Below are 16990 nucleotides of genomic sequence, written 5' to 3' on the forward strand. Positions count from 1 at the left end.
TTCAGAAAGAATGAATGGGAAAGGAGGGAGAGGGATTTCCACTCAGAATTATAGCTCTTCTTCCCTGAGGCTGCCCTGTGCTCCTGCCCCTTGTTCTATGATAACTCTGCCTTAAGCTAGCCAGAATCTAGAGTTAGTTTCTGCTATTACACCTACTATTTTCATCAAAAGACTTTGTTTTTGTAAAAAGAATTAAGTTGTACCCTCTAATATATGCATTGTGTGTGTGAGTGGTACTGGAGATCAAACCCAATTTTTATTGTAAAACAGATTTCAATGAAGTTATTAAAAAAAAAAAGATGCTGTTATTAAGAGACCATTTTAATTCAGAGTTACTCAAATACAAAATAAGTATTTTCAGATAGAAATCTATTTAAAAAATAAAGGCTAGGGCTCAGAACTGAACTGACGATTGGTCCCTCTCTCCCCTCAAAATGGTGACACTTAAAATTAAAACCAGCGTTTCCTGCTTTGTCCACAGAGCCTTATCTGTTGTCTCCAGATGTCTAGAAAACATTTCCATTTACATGTTTCCATCAAATGTGTTCAACCATTCATAGCCTTCTCTCCTGTGGGACTGGATCCCCTTACATTATTTCTGTAGCAAATATTTTCCCCACCTTCTAAGCTAGTGTTCTGAGAGTAGTTTGGAATTCTTCTTTAACCATAATTCTCCTCTGACATTAAATTTTCTTATATATTTTTAAATTAATTTCCTAAATTGGGGTGTAATACATACGTGTAACATAAAATTTACCACCTTCACCATTTTGAAATGAGTTTTGGTGGTATTAAGTTCATTCACATTGGATGCGGCCTTTACCACTGTCCATCTCCAGAGCTCTTTTCACCTTGTACAACGGAAACTGTGCCCATTAGACAATAAACTCACCATTTTTCACTCCACCAAGTCCCTGGTAATTGCCTTTGTACTTTTGCCTCCATGAACTTGATGACTTTAATCACCTCATACAAGTGGAATAATACAGTGTTTGACTTTTTTTGATTGGTGTTTATGACTCTGCATAATGTACTCAAGGTTCTCGCCATATTGTGACATGTGAGAATTTTGACATTTCTTATGTTGACATTCTTCTGCAACTTACTCTTTCTCTTTCATCTATGTCTCTTGACTACCAGGCGGTATAAGTCTCACTTTACATCTGAGTTACTAAAATAATGTCTTAGCAGGTCTCTGGAGAGTCTCTCCCTCCTTTACAGCCATAATCACCTTTATAAAATGACTATCTTCTGGTTGTGGACCAGAGGACTATATAATGGAATTCCATGGCTTCTGTGGGTTGGCACAACTTCCATGCCCCGAATAGCCCCCTCCTTGCAAAGATCATTACACTTCCTCACCCGATATTCTGCATTTCATCTAGCCCCTTCTACATAATTCCTAAGGGCTTCCTAATCTAGTTTGATGCTTCTAAAAAATGACTTCATTACTGTATGCTTAAATATAGGCACCATTATTAGCCTAGGGCTTGCATAGTCATTTAATATTCTCCATGTTTACACTTCTTTTTTTGCTTTAATCCCTCTAAGATGAGAATTTCAACTTCTCATGAGCTATCCAAATACCATGGTTCAGCATAGTTCACCTTCCTCATTAAAAACATCATAATTGCTATAGCCCTGTTTATAGTTTACGCACAGATACACTTTTATTCTTAAACACTGGTTACAGATTTGGGTTGTACTAGTTAATACTTTGCTCAGTAGATGTCAGCTTTTTAAAAACTTTGCCTTTTTCCTGTAGGACCACCTTAGCAAACTTAGTGTAAAAATATATATTCAGTGGGGAATAAATATTTGTTATGTAGGTGGCACTTTATATTACTAGTACAATGATAGAATAAATTATGGATATACTATAAAAGCATTCATGACACAAGTGTCCTTTCCTACCTTGCCATTCTTTCTAAACCACCCACCCGTAATTTTTGAAGGGACTTTTCAGTTTGAAGACATTTAAGTCAATTATTACCGTTCTTTTTTCCTCCTGAGAAGCACACAGGCAGTTTTCTTGGTTTAATATACGTTTAGCCTAGCATCTTGCCATCATTAAAAGTCCTCGATATATCTCTTTTCGTTATTCAAGACAGGGAAAAATAGACACCACCTGAATCAATAACATTGGCAACAGGACATGTGGAGTAAATGTGAGGAATATTCTGTAGCCCTTTCACTTTTGATTTCTTCTGAGTTACTCAGTGTTCCTTAATTATCTTCCTCCTTTTCTGAATGACTCGAAACTCAAGATCATTGCTGAGTGGGAAGGACGATTCTGAGGCTTTCTTTTCTTCCAGCTCATGTGGAGGGGCTTCATCAGTCTCATTTTCTTTCTTTCTGTTAACATTGAAGAGCATCATATTAACTGTCAAAATCACAAAATCACTGTGATCCAAGTGAGGGATGCATGTTTAAAGGCTGTCGATGTTTTAGCTCATACGGTTCAATCTGATGCCTTGAAACTCGGGTCCATCCTGTGCTGGGAATCAAAAGGTGATCAGAATAGCACCAGCCTGCCTTTGTGGGTTTTATGGTCCAGAAGGAATATACTAACTAGTTAGAAGTCCATGAATATGATTAAAGGAATACAAAATACTCAACAAGGGATTTTACTTTTCTATGGGGAGGAGAGTGCCTTTGAGAAGGGACTCAAGGAACTAAGTAAGGAACACGTGTAAGGGCCTGGGTGGAATAGCCATGCTGTTGCTTTCTGGGGAACTGAGAGGCAGGCACGTGGTAGAGCTGAGCACAGAGAAGGGTGACAGCAAACCCGAGATGACAGGCAGGGACGGGTGAGGCAGGACTACTTCTTCCACCTGTTAGGGTCTTTGAAGTGAACCCTAAAGGAAGTTATTTGAAACTTTAGCCAGGGAACTGTCATGGTTTACTTTGTGTTTTAAAGTTTGATGGTTCACCTGCATTAGGGAGCGTGAATTAGAGGCAGCCAAGATTATATTTATGTACAAATATTTGCACATAGTTGTGAGTTGTCTTTATTGTCCCACTGTTCCCAAGAGCTGTTTAGTGTTTTAAGTGTTCAAAGAAAAATAGTGATTTGATTAGTAAGTGGTAGACTAGGAGTCTGGACCGTGGAGGATGATGTCTTTGACTAGGGTGGTAGAGGGAAAATAAAGTGATTTCAGAGGCTTTATTATTTTAAAAAGAACCGTGTTGCTGTAGATTCTCTTCGATTTTAAGGGGTGACTAAAATGTAGGAGGCAAAAAGAGCTTTCAGGTTTCTACCTTCAGGAGTTGGAAGATGGTGGAAAATAATGAAATATCCCCAAGACAGGCAAAATTGGCAACAGTGTAAATTTGGGGAGCTGGCCAGGGGGAATTCTATAGTGCTATTTTTAAATTAAATAAATAAAGGTACAGTAATGAGAATTATATGCACTATATACACACACACATACATACTTTATACATATATACACAGCATACTATATGTAATAGACCTTTGAGTTATGTGCTTTTGACATCCCTTCTTAAGATGACCAGTAAGACTGTAGAAATACACAAAATTTCTTGGGAGTTTGTAGACAAATATGTACTCTTAGGAATCTATGTAGTTAGGAAGAAAATAGAGATACACTTAGGGCAGATTTAGATTTAAAAGCATGTGGCAGGAATAAACCTCGTGCATCATCCAATCCAATGTCAATACAGAGATGGATAGGATGAGAATTCAGCACAAAGTGATTTTTCTCTAAGTCATGGCATAGAAAGTCTCTGAGGTCTCCCTTTCTAGTATAGGTTTTCAGAAATCTGATCAGCCTCTTGCTATTTTGTTCACCTTGAATTATAAATTGTGAAGGTATAAGAATTTTTCCCTGTGATTATAGTTAACATCATTTGATAGCAAATTTTAAGATACCTCTAGAGTAATTGTGTTCAAGTATGAAAAACCGTACTTGGCAAAAAAGAGAATGTTTGCTGACTAAATGAAACAGATTTTTGAGACTATAAATTCTTTGAAGACAGAGACTCACATATTTGTCTTTTTCTTCTGGGCCAACTAGAAATACTTTCACATAGAAACACAATTACGTTGAGTTACTGTTTTTTCTTTCTAGTAGCAATCTTTTTTTGTGGTTTAAAATTAGGGCAGTTCTTGATATTTTTAAAAGTGAAAGGTTAATTTTCTTAGTTTAATAAATAGGAATAATTATTAGACATAAGAATGTCAAATGTAATAAAACATTTAAAAATTTCATTACATTTTGATCCTAAGATCAGATCTTTCAGGATTGCTGAGAAAGTTAATGTTTTTTAACTCTCCAAAATATCTTTTATTTAAAGACTTTATTAACCACAGAAGGTCGAGATAGTTGTGAGCTATTTATTGCTGATTTTTCTCTATTTTTTCCCTTCTTTTTGTATCATGCCCATAGCAGCTGTTTCCCTAACCCTTACCCCAACCCACAGGCTTTCCCACGCTCCTTTTTTGGCTCCTACTTGGCATGGATCCTTAGTTTGCAGTTTGACAGATAAAACATGTGACTGTAGTATAGCCTATCTATGATCCATCAGGTTTTCCAGGGGGTAGTTATGTTCAGTTGACTCAGAAACAAGGTGGTCCTTTTGAGATTAAGTATTCAGTTTGCTTTAAATAAATCTTTGACTTCCTCCTATTTAATTCCTTATTCCTCAGTAGCATGCTGACTGATGACTCTTGAGTTCTGTAGGTTCATTGTGAGTGAAGCTCATGGGGTATTAGAACCAGGGCCAGAGACGGAGGTGCCATGTGCTTCAGTATTGGATAGAAGTGGGGTTTAGTCTAGACCTGGACACGTGCAAACTTGTGCCTCTGGTTCTAATATTCAGCTTCTATGAATTTTAACTTCCTCCTGTATGAAGTGAGGTAATAACAACCTGCCTTTTGGCACTTTGATGCAAAGGAGTCATTTTGATGGAAATTATCATGATGGGACCCAGCATTATTTCATTTTGAAATAGAAAACCAGTGCTATTAATTTTAAAGTATGCATCCATGGCTCAATCACAGCCACAGAATAGTAATAACTGTAGTTGTAAAAGCATCTCTGAAGTTGATGTGTGGATGTATATGAAGTCCGTGTAGAAATAGAGTAACTGACTTGAAAATGAAAATTCTCACTGACACCAACACCCCTGGATTAAAGGATCTGATAATGAGTGTTCTAAATTTTATTAAATAAACAAACTAGTCTTAGGTTTGTTTTTCTCTGCAGCATAATTGACAACTAAATTAATTTGCTTTCTTGTGAGTTGTCTTTATTGTTCCCAACAGCTGTTTAATATATTTTAAATGCTCAGGGAAGAACAAATTGTGGTTTAATCAATAAGTAAAGTAATAAATGAGTGCATTTAAGACATAAATTTAAATCATAGATTTAAAGCGTAAGTGGATAAAATCCTTTGTGAGACAGGGTATATGTGTGTGTATGAGAGAAAGGAGAGAGACCGAGACACACATTAAATGGTCACAGCGTAAAAGAAGGCCAGAATTAAATCATCAAGAAACATTAAGCAGCCACTATGAGCTTTATAACTTTGTGCAGTTGTAAAGTTATTAAAATTCACATAAATGCTTCCTTAGTTTTACATTAAAAACACATAAGGTGAGATGTTGTGACTTTTTTTCCCTTATAAATTTATCCTAAATAAAATTGGTTATTTTTATTTTAAAAAGATACACATTTTACAAATGATGGTTTGAATTTTTTTTTTTTTTGGGTATCCAGGATTGAACTCAGGGGCACTCAACCACTGAGCCACATCCTCAACCGCATTTTGTATTTTATTTAGAGACAGGGTCTCAGTGAGTTGCTTAGCTTGCTTAGTGTCTTGCCATTGCTGAGGCTGGCTTTGAACTTGAGATCCTCCTGCCTCAGCCTCCCAAGCTGCTGGGATAACAGGTGTGTGCCACCCCATTCAGCGATGGTTGAAAAATCTTAAAGTGTTAATAATGTGTATAAATGATGAGACGTTTTGTTCCTGCAACTGGAATTCCTGGCTGTCGATACTCAGTAGATACGTTTAATTTAACCTTACCCTCCCCTGTATTTCATAGGTCATTATTTAGCAGCTATTCATGTGACATTTATGTGGCATTTCTTGATTTTTAGAACCAGTTTACTTTTTCAAAAAGGGAGTTACAATACACAAAAGTACTGTTACAGAAAACAGTCATTCTAAGTCTGGTATTAGAATGATATTTTTTCTGTTTTAGTTTGAATTTCTGAAATTGCTTCATTTGTAAATGGATTAGTAAGTCACAAATTATACCTTCAGATAATTATACTTTAAGAATATTTTATAGAGCTATAGTAACACCTGAAAGATAAAACTTACCCCCATTATTGATTTCTTTGGGTAGCAATTCACAAGTGAAAATTAAATTACAGGGATTGTGCTAAAGCTCGGGCTGTTGTCTGGCACAAGTTGTCTAATACTTTAAGACATATCAAGAAGTGTGAGTTCATCCACCCAGTTCCAGTCAGAACTGCTTCTGAATGGTGCTGTGGCTCTTTGAGACAATTAGAACAGTATGATTGTCCTGAGTAAAGTTTGAAAATGTGCATACGCCCTGTAAGTATTATACAGAGGAGTAATAGGGAAGATTTATAAAGCATACTTCATATGAAAAAAAGGGGGGGGGATGGTATTTGTAGTGTTCATTATGTGATCTGGACAATTTACCTACATTGTATTTGTATTTTTTCTAAGATTAAATGAGTTAGCATAAAGCACATTTGTGCCTTGCACATACAAGTTCTCTAATCATATAAATTTTTGATTTAATTCTAAATTATTATCATAAAGATGATAAAACTAATAGGTAGGAGAATCTGGATTTGAATTCTAGAGTGCTGGACTCCTAAGGCCTTACTTCCCTGATTTTCCCATGCGAAGAATCTAGGATGGTCAAAAAAGGTACCCAGAGCCTTCCTGTAAACCATCCTTACAACAGACTTTTGAACAGGAAGAGGTGGGCTTATAACCCTTGGAATTGCCTCTCACTAGTTGTTGGTTTGATATCAAGTTTTCGCAAATGCTTGGATTTCTCTTTCTGTAAACTGGGAATAATAATGACACCAATCCTAGATGTGTTGGGAGGATTCAATGAAGTGATGACTGCAGGTTGCCCAGCACAGAGCCTGCCATGTCACAGATACCCACGCACAGTTGTTATCGGTGGTCTGAAGACTGAGCATTCGTGACTGACTGCATGGATTATTGTGTTCAGCTTGTGCCTGAGTCATGTGCACTATACTTAATGATGGCGTCTGTGAACTAACCTCACTCCTGGCTGCACCTTCTGAGTATTCTTTTGCTTTTCAGGTGAGACATTTTCCCTATCCTTATTTTAAACAACATTAAAAGTTTATAGCCAGGCGCTGTGGTGCATGCCTGTAATTCCAGCGGCTTGGGAGGCTGAGGCAGGAGGATTGTGAGTTCAAAGCCAGCCTCAGCAAAAGCAAGGTGTTAAGTAACTCAGTGAGACTCTGTCTTTAAATAAAATATAAAATAGGGCTGGGGATGTGGCTCAGTGGTCAAGTGCCCCCGAGTTCAATCCCCATACCAAAAAAAAAAGTTTATAGACATAGTTTTTATACTTTTTAATTTTCCATATATGATCATGTCATTTTATATAAGCATTTTTCTCTTATTGGGTTCATTGATTATCTCTAGGTTTTGTCATTGCCAGAAAATATTGAAATGAATATTTTTATAACTTCTTGTTTGCATTATTTTCTGATTATTGTTTCCAGATACACTTCTATATGTGGGGTTATAGGTGAAAGAAACTAAAACATTGTGCTCTAAAATAATGGCTTAAAAACCAATGGTTAGAACTGGAAGAGAATTCCTTTTAAGATCTTAGAACAGTGGTTTTTGAAGTGTTCTGCGTCTGGCCTCTCCTTTGGGGCTGCTATTGAGAGGGGAGAGCTGTGCAAGAAGGGTAACCTTTCTTTTTTGTCCCTTTCTTACATCAAACTTTGTTTTTCATAACAAGGATGCATTTCAAAATGTTAGCTTTGACAAAAAAATAAAATTAATGTTGTTTAAAATAACATTAATTTAAAAATATAAAGTACCAACTGAAATGTAATACTATCGCAATTATGCAAAATACGAAAGCATTAAACAAGTACTGGGAGAAAATTGACAAAATAGTAATAACCATTATTGTCATTTACTTTTTGCTCTTTAATGATCTTTTTAAAATGTAACTACATTAAATAAAACTTAAAAGGATAGGGAAAATGTCTCACCTGAAAAGCAAAAGAATACTCAGAAGGTGCAGCCAGGAGTGAGGTTAGTTCACAGACGCCATCATTAAGTATAGTGCACATGACTCAGTGCTTCATATAGCTAATGTTTATCAGGTGAAGAAGAGTTAATTCACCAACTCTCACTAGAAATTTTCTTAGAGAAATATGAAAAATATTTAGGTGTTTGTAACTGTATGGAGAGAATACTATTCCCTATTCATTCCACTTATTCCCAGAGGGATTGGGTATCATATGGAGCTTCAGAAAAGAGGGAACATGTTTGCGTTACAGAAAGAGACTCTTCTGGAATGTTCTTGGCAATGTTCAGAGGAGGAGGGGGAGGAGAAAGTCAGGGAACCAAGGGCTGCCAAGAAACTGCAGAGTGACTCTTATCTATAAATCCTCCATTTCTCCATCCTGATGAGTCAAGTTTCATTCATTCGCGAGTACTTCCTCCCACCTTTGACAGTATTTTTAAGGGAAGAGAATGGTTGGAGCTTCATGCTGAGGTTTACGTGATGTGAAGTAGAGGCAACCCTGCATTAAGCTGGCATCCCGGAAGAATGAAACTTGACTGGTAATTCTAAGTAGCAGGCATGTTGGCCCAGAGTGAAGTTGGGTCAGGAACTTTTAACTGGACTGTGGGATTTGTAGACTTCGAAGGTCTGTAAGAGACAGGCAGGCCTCATGTGAATCTTTGACTACAGGATTCTTCAGGAGCCCTCCATAGGAAGCACAGCCTTTCTCTCATTGTTTTTGGGGCAGAGTTCCTGGTGTTGACTGCACAGATCTAAACGAAGTCCTCCTTGATGTACACCAGATTTGTCTCTAGAAATACAGCTTTGAGCTGGGTGCAATGGCTCACGTCTGTAATCCCAGCATCTCTGGGTGCTGAGGCAGGAGGATTGTGAGTTTGAAGCTAGCTTTAGCAATTTAGCAAGACTGTAAGCAACTTAGCGAGACCCTGACTCAAAATAAAAAATAAAAAGGGCTGGGGATGTACTCAGTGTTTAGTTGCACCTGGGTTCAATACCCAGAATAAAAAAAAAACAAAAAAAAAACAAAAAAAAAAAAAAAAAAAAAAGAAGAAGAAATATAGTCTTATGGACACTTCTGGGTTAAGGTGTAGTCATTTCACTTTGTCACCAGATTCCAGATAAGCTATTGGGCAATAAAAGGCTGAATGTCCTGCCCTTTATTCTTATGTCCTAAATCTGACAGGCGTTTGGACTGTACTTTGACTAGAATATGGGAAAGGTGGGTATGTAAGTGTTGAACTTGTTCATTTTGTTACAGGTGGAAGGACTAGGACCAACAAATAGATGCTTTTTATGATTATTGGAAGTGTATCAATATGAGCCTAAACGGTTTTGTGGGAATAAAAGAGGACATTGAAATGGTAGAACCATAATAGGGTAGATGAATTAAATAGACTAACTGTATTAGATAAATTTTTATGCTCCTTGAGTCCAGAAGTTGTTCAAGATGTCAAATTAGCCACTTAAAAATACTATGGAGTTGAATTCTAAGTATATGTTTGTGTATTTTTCCAATTTTTTCCCACAAAAGTTGATTTTTCATTTGTTTTCCTCTTTCCGTGAATATGGTTTTTAATATTTTGATGTTCAGGAACCACTTTATACAAACAGTAGCTCTAACTTTGATGATCAAATTAGTTAATGTTTTTATACTTGCCTTTATCAGAGTTAAATCTGCGTTCACATCAGATAACTCCAGACTGTGAGACTATGCTCTTGGCTTTGAGGTTTGTTGCTTTCATTGCAAGTTAATCTGTAGAATTTAACAATTAGACCGCCATCTGTCTTGAGGGTTTATAACTGGCATAAAATAAGCAAATACTGTAAAACACTTGTACCTATGTGTGCTGCTCAGAGTTTTATTGGTAATAAAAAAAGAGAGAGAGAAAGAGAGAGGTATGCTCACTTTTGTGCTTGGGAACAGAATCCGTTTCTAACCTTTGCTATTAACAGGAAGTGGGAGAGGTGAAGTGAGGCCTGGTTTTGTGGCCGGGCTAGAGCACGCTGTGTTCCTGAGAGAGGTATTCAGGTTGCATGTCTGTCTAGCTTCTTGCTCCTGTGAATAACTGGCCTTTGAAGTTCTGAAAACATAGATTGGTAATGAGCAACATAAAGAGTGGGCAAATATTTGGAAAATCCAAATTCTGGGAATAGCCTGTCTAGGATAATTTGGTTCGGACTCTTTCATAACTATTTCCTTTTCCCACCTGAATTAGACAGTTTTGCTAATGGAATAGTATAAATCTCTCACATAACAATAATTGAAAAATCTCATCTTCACTTGTGGGCTATTGCTGTATTTATTTTTCCATATCATGGTAGTAATAATGACCATCTAGTCTGAAATGAAAATCCAGCCCTTAAACTCTCTTTTTGTGTAATCAGATGAGTATCAGAGGAAAGAATTCTAATATAATTTTTAGGTTATATGCTGAACCTAATATCTTTAAATAAAAATAAAACTTTTATTCTATTGCATGCTATCACTGAAGGTACCCATTAAGATATATACAGTGTGTGTTTTTAAAAATACCATTCTCTACCTGAAAAAAACATGTTTAATAAAGACTTCTTTCCACCAGAATCCTGTTCTAAAAAAATATACAGAAGAACATCACGGTAACTCCATTTAGAAAGGACTACTGTTCCATCCTCCTTTCAAGGGAAAAAAAAAAAGAGAGAGAGAAAAGTTTATAAAAATAGTTCCAAAGGAAAGCTATATAGGAATATTTTAAAATATTTAATAATATGGGAATTTAAAAAGACAGTCTAAGTTCTGGCATATCTATCTCTTGCCTTAGAGACAGTTTCTTAAAACTGAAATGGTAATTCCTTAGATTTAACTGTCAGACTATAACACATATATAGTTTCTGAAGAACATAATTTTATAATATTGAAACCTTCATACAATTTGTTATAACAATTATGTTAAAATAATTTCAATTTCATGATATTAAACTTGGAATACAGTAAATTGCTGAATATGTAGCCTATGAAACCCTGGTTGATTTTAGTTATTTTTGATTTATTATAATGTCACTTTCTATATTCAAGTGTCAAAAAAAAGGTGTTAAACTTATCAAAATGTATTTTTATATGTATTTACAAAAATTTTAATAAATACACATATTTTTGAGGTATAGTGAGGAAATATATATAGATTTATAGGATAGCCCTATAAACCCTTATATCTTCATAGGCATAAAAGTTAGAAAAATTATGGCAGTTAGGTATATCTGTTAGAAAGTTAATCCCCACCCCGCAAGTCTCTTTCTTTCAGTCTGTCTCTATTAGATACAATGTGTACTCTTATACATATGTGCTCACATCTGCCTTGGCTGACTTTTTCTTGAGACTTTAATCCTAAAATGCTTCACACTACCCTTACAGTTAAGATTAAAGTGTTCTTTTTAAGAGCACACTTTTCATAATGCCTTGAACTTGTTTTTCTGTGGCAGAAGAAAACAACCTCATGCACCTGGACAAACAAAGGTGTTCCTTCAAAAACAGGCTTTCAGAATCATTAATTCTGGTTTAGAAATAATTATAAAGGTTAAGTGGACTCTCATGCATAAGTTTTTAATGCTGGTGAGATCTGTGCTTTGCTTTTTCCTCGTTTTCATCTTCTCCACGCCATCTGCATTACTGTGCCTCCTGTTAGAGTTTTGGTCCATTCCTTGCAAGAGCACCCAGAACAACCTTCTAGCTTCTTGCAGCCCCCTGGTGGCATGCAGGGGGGCAGGCTGAGATGACAGGCCCTGAGGCCCAATCACTTCCCAAGGTAAGACTAGGGATGGTACAGATGGGGCTAGAGAGTGGATTGTTTTTTGAATTGATTTAGGTGCTGGAAATGTAGAAAAAGCAGATAGTACATAAAATTAAAACTGAGTAAGAAGTAACTCAAGTGTGAGTGAAGTTATTGCGTTTTATTTAAGGATGAAGATATCCAGGTGTCTCCCAGGGGGTGGAAGTTGGTGAGAACCATACGGAGTAGAAGTGGAAAGTATTGTATTATATTTTTGCCATTTTTAAAAGGATAATCATAAATATAAAAATAGGCATCACACACACACACACGCATTTTTTGCAGTACTGGGGATTGAACTCAGAGGCACTTTACCACTTAGCTACACCATCAGTCTTTTTTATTGTATCTTTTATCTTACCAAGTTACCCAGGCTGGCATTAAACTTTCCATCCTCCTTTGTCAGCCTCCCTAGTTTCTGGGATTTCAAAAAGGACAATTTTTAGCTTGGAATTTTTAATGTATTGTAGTACTATTATAGAGTGGCTATAAAATAAGTTGGCCACTTTTTTCACTGTTAGGAAAGGAACTGGTAGAGGTGAGAAAGGAAAGAAAGAGCAGTGATTGATGCAGAGAGAAGTGAACTGAAATGAAACAATTTACCCCTTTGTTGGGGGGTAATCTGTATCAGTAGACCTCTTTTTTTTTTTTTTTTTTTTTTTTTTGCCTTTTTCTCTCCCCTTCTCTCTTTTAATAACTTCTATTAGATTACAAATTCCCATTTTAGGAGGAACATTATTCAGTAAGTATAAATAGGTCTAGAGGAGCAATATAGGAATCACTGACAACTGCTTTGTAGGCTGAGAACTTGAATACATGTCCAGGATTTTATTTCATAAAAGTATCCTATCATTGCAAATTATTAACATAAATTCACAGATGAATCAACAGCAATGGGCTCCTAGTCAAGCCAAATGAAACATTGGGAAGTGGTGTGGAATAATGTTTGTACCTGCCTTATGGATGACTTAGTGGAAGCTGCCAGGAATACCTGTCAGAATATTAACTTACTGGAAAGGCGCAGAAAAATAGGCAAGTTTCTATCACTCTCATGGTAGAGTAAACCAAACAGCTAATAACAAACTTTAATAATTTTAACAATGATTACAATTAAAAAACCAGTGTCTTAATGATAGGCCAGTCCTCTTGAGACAGTTAAGTCATTATGCCAAGGCAAGAGGATTCCATGCTGAGTTCACTCATCTTGACATGTTCTGCTGTGTCTGCACACACAGCGGCCATATCTCAAATGACTCTGATGCTCAGAGAATGCTAGTGATGGAATGCTTTTAGTTTTGCTGGCATGAAGCACTTAGTCATAGGCAAAACTGACAGTCTATGGAATTTTGTGTCACTCATTTGAAAGAACTAATGAACATATTTGTAGATAACTTTGGATTAGCAAGAACTTATGTAGGTTGCCAAAAATAGCAATTTAGAAAAGGCATGCTCTGAGTTTGATTTAGGTGACCAATAATAGGTGAAAGTGCATGGTTTTCAGAGTATTTTTTCTTCATTCATCAAATAAGGTGGGGACATATAGAAAACCAGTTGAGTTCTTTCCACCAGAGGATGGACGACTAAGTGTTTTTTTCCTCCCTGTCATACAGTGTTTCTGATGGTCCTGCCCCTTCAGTTCTTACCATGCTTCTCTTCTAAGAAAGTGTTTCACTTTTTAGAGTAAAATCTCATTAACATTTAATTAAAAGTTTGCTTGCCCTAAGGAACTTCATAACTTATAAATATGAATTTACAAGTATACACATTTGTATGATATATACATTTATATAGTTGATACATAAAAAAAGCTTGTACTTACATTAGGCCAGACCCAATGTTAAGCACTTTGCCGATATAAATTTTCTAAACTTTTCATCAGTTTATTAAGGTTGCCTTCATGTTTAGGATGGGATATAATGTCATGCACAGAATATCTATGTTCTCTATCTGTGTTGTTTATCATGCTCTTTTTTTCTTATTTTATTACTTATTTAGATGTTGCAAGACCTTTATTTTATTAATTTATGCATATGTGGTGCTGAGAATTGAATCCAGTGTCTCACACATGCTAGGCAAGCGCTCTACCACTGAGCCACAAACCCAACCCAATATCATGGTCTTATTTAGTAGAACTAAGGCAAACATATAGGAATGCGAATGTGATATTTTGTTTGTTTTTAAAGTGTCTGACACAGAGCATATTTCGTCAAGTATTTACTTGGGGTAGGGAGGCAGCATGATATAATAATCATGAGCCTCAGTTTGGGAACTAGACTCCCTGGTTTTAAATTCTAGCTCTGCTTCTTATAGGCTGTGTGACTTGGGAGAAGTTAATTAAATTGCCTGTGTTCCTATTTCTTCACTTGTGAAATGTGTATAATCAAACATTTACTTCAAAGAGTTGTGCAGATTAAATGAATTAATATTTTAAAGTCCTTAGAACTGTGACCCACACTTTAAATTCAGCATAACAATAAAATCCATAAGTATGTATTTGAATGTTTAAGACTGCTCCAAAGGAAAATAATTACTGTTGATAAATTTTAAGCAGTGAGAGTGGCAACTAGAAGAGATTTTTTAGCAAAATATGATGGATTATCCCACGTTTGTCTTTCTTTGGGCAGCGACATATCTGAGTTCTCTGCCTGTTATTGGTTACTGGCTCTGAGTAAGAGCTGAATATGAAAATTTTCAGTCTTGTGAAAAACATCTGGAGGTTTTACTTGACTAGAAACTTAATAGGAGTCAACTGTATGATGCAGCTGCTTAAAAAAAAGCCCTCAAGACTTCCTTAGGCAGTATAAATAGAAATAAGAGTGTCCACATCTTGGGAAGTAATGTCTTTGACGTACTTCACGCTGGCTGGATCACAGTTGGAATACTGTGTTCTGTCCAAGGCACCGTAATTTGAGGAAGGACATTGACAAAACGGAGTGCCAGAAGTCTGGAAATCATGTAAAAAACAGAGGAAGTGGGACTGTGTAGCCTAAAGAAGACAAGACGGTCAGGAACGAAAACACCTGTCTCTAATTATTTGCAAGGTTGACTTAAAAAAAAATGACCACGCTTATGTATTGCTCTAGAAAACAGAAGTAGAATCACTATAGTGAAACTAACATGTCTATTTTGATTCAATATTAAGAGAGAAAGCTAATGGGACTAGTCATTCTCCTTAACCATGTGTACTGATACTGGGTCCTATAAGAGGAATTCCTGAATATAATTAAAGCTTAGGGTCAGTTCACTAAAATCAAATGGATGCACTCATATCCTTACTGGGCTTGGGCAGTAAAGAAACTAGATATCTGAAAAATACATTCAGATTTTAAGGTTGTTACCTGATTGTGTGGGTGATTACAATTTGACCTGTTGGCTTTGTTGACTCCCTAACATAATGAAAGGAGTGGAAAGTCTAAGTGATTCACTTTTATCCAGTCTCATTTTAAAATTTTATTTTGGGATGAATCAGGGAAGATGAAGTGATCAAGAGCTCCAGGGTAATAGGGCATAGGTATGGTAGAAATTCCCCTTAGTTAGCTTCATCCAGCTTAGTTAGCTTCAGAATTCTTTCTACAGATGTCAGCAAAACCAGTATGATTAAGGACTAATTGAGAATTACATGGTGTTGGAATCTGATCAGAGAAAAGCGCTGGTGCTCATTCTTGATCTCTGCTTGCTTTAATCTAGGAAGGGGAAGAATATTGTGTATCTCTGAATATTATACATGGGCAGTATTGAAAGTTCATTCTAGTAGAAGAAGGTCTCGTTTTAAGGACTGTGTGAAATGGAAGTGCATTCCTGGGAAATGGAACCCAAGACACCTACCGTATGGCCTTGGGATCCGACTTTGTGTTTTATAGGTCTTTCATTCTTTTGTCTTCAAATAAGCTTTTCTCATGGCTAGGTTTATGTGAGATCTTAGAATTTTTAAAATTCCATCTTGTCAAAATGTAGCCTGTATTGTATTAGTATCACTAAGTTTTAGGTATTAGATGATGTTCAGTTTTAGCAATGTTTTAAAAATTTCTCTGAAGCTATGAATTAGTCTACATCATTATGTACTTTTTTATTTCTTTAAAATTTTTTTTTATTCTTTTTAGTTATATGTGACAGCATGTATTTTGATGTATCATACATACATGGAGTATCCCTTCACATTCTTGTGGTTGCACATGATGTGGAGTCACACTGGTTGTGTATCATTATGCATTTTTCACATGGGAGATGGATATTTTAAATCTCATATTATAAATGTAACCAAATAATGTATATATTTCCACAGAAGATATCCTATGTAACAAGTAAAGATTATCCAAATTCAGGATTTGAAAGGCTCATTCACAGTGCTTTCTTTTTCAGTGTTGGGTGATAAACACTTGTTACAATGTAGAGTATGTTGGACTGCTGAAACCAAGTCAGTCATGATTTCTTAACCCATTAAGTCTCAAGTTTTTCTTTCTTTCTTTTTCTTTTTCTTTTCTTTTCTTTTTTTTTTTAAAAAACACTTCTACATCAAAATTTTATTTCCAGGACATGGTGGCTGGAATGGTTTCTCATTCCAACCACAGAGAAACAAACAAACCAACAAACATGGCATACCCCTCCTCTAAGCCATGCCATGTATTTAATTTTGTAAATATTTGAATGAAATTTGCACAGGCACATTAAAATAGGTTGGGCATCACAATCTAGAGCATATATAATTTATTCATAAAAATGAATATTATCACTAATCATTCACCTATTTTCTCAAAAGGATAAAACTTGAAAAACAAATAGTTACTTCAAAATTATTATAACTGGTATATTTATTGCCCAATTTAAGAAGTTCCATGCATGGACGACAGAACTCAATATGTCAATCATC

The 16990-nt window shown here is 35.9% G+C and overlaps 1 protein-coding gene across 1 annotated transcript in view; it reads left to right on the forward strand.

Moving 5' to 3' along the window:
- Nucleotides 1-16990, forward strand: part of PDE3A (phosphodiesterase 3A) — a 310047-nt gene that overhangs the window by 43786 nt on the left and 249271 nt on the right.

Source organism: Sciurus vulgaris (assembly GCF_902686455.1).
Source record: "Sciurus vulgaris genome assembly, chromosome: 5".
NCBI classification, from domain to species: domain Eukaryota; kingdom Metazoa; phylum Chordata; class Mammalia; order Rodentia; family Sciuridae; genus Sciurus; species Sciurus vulgaris.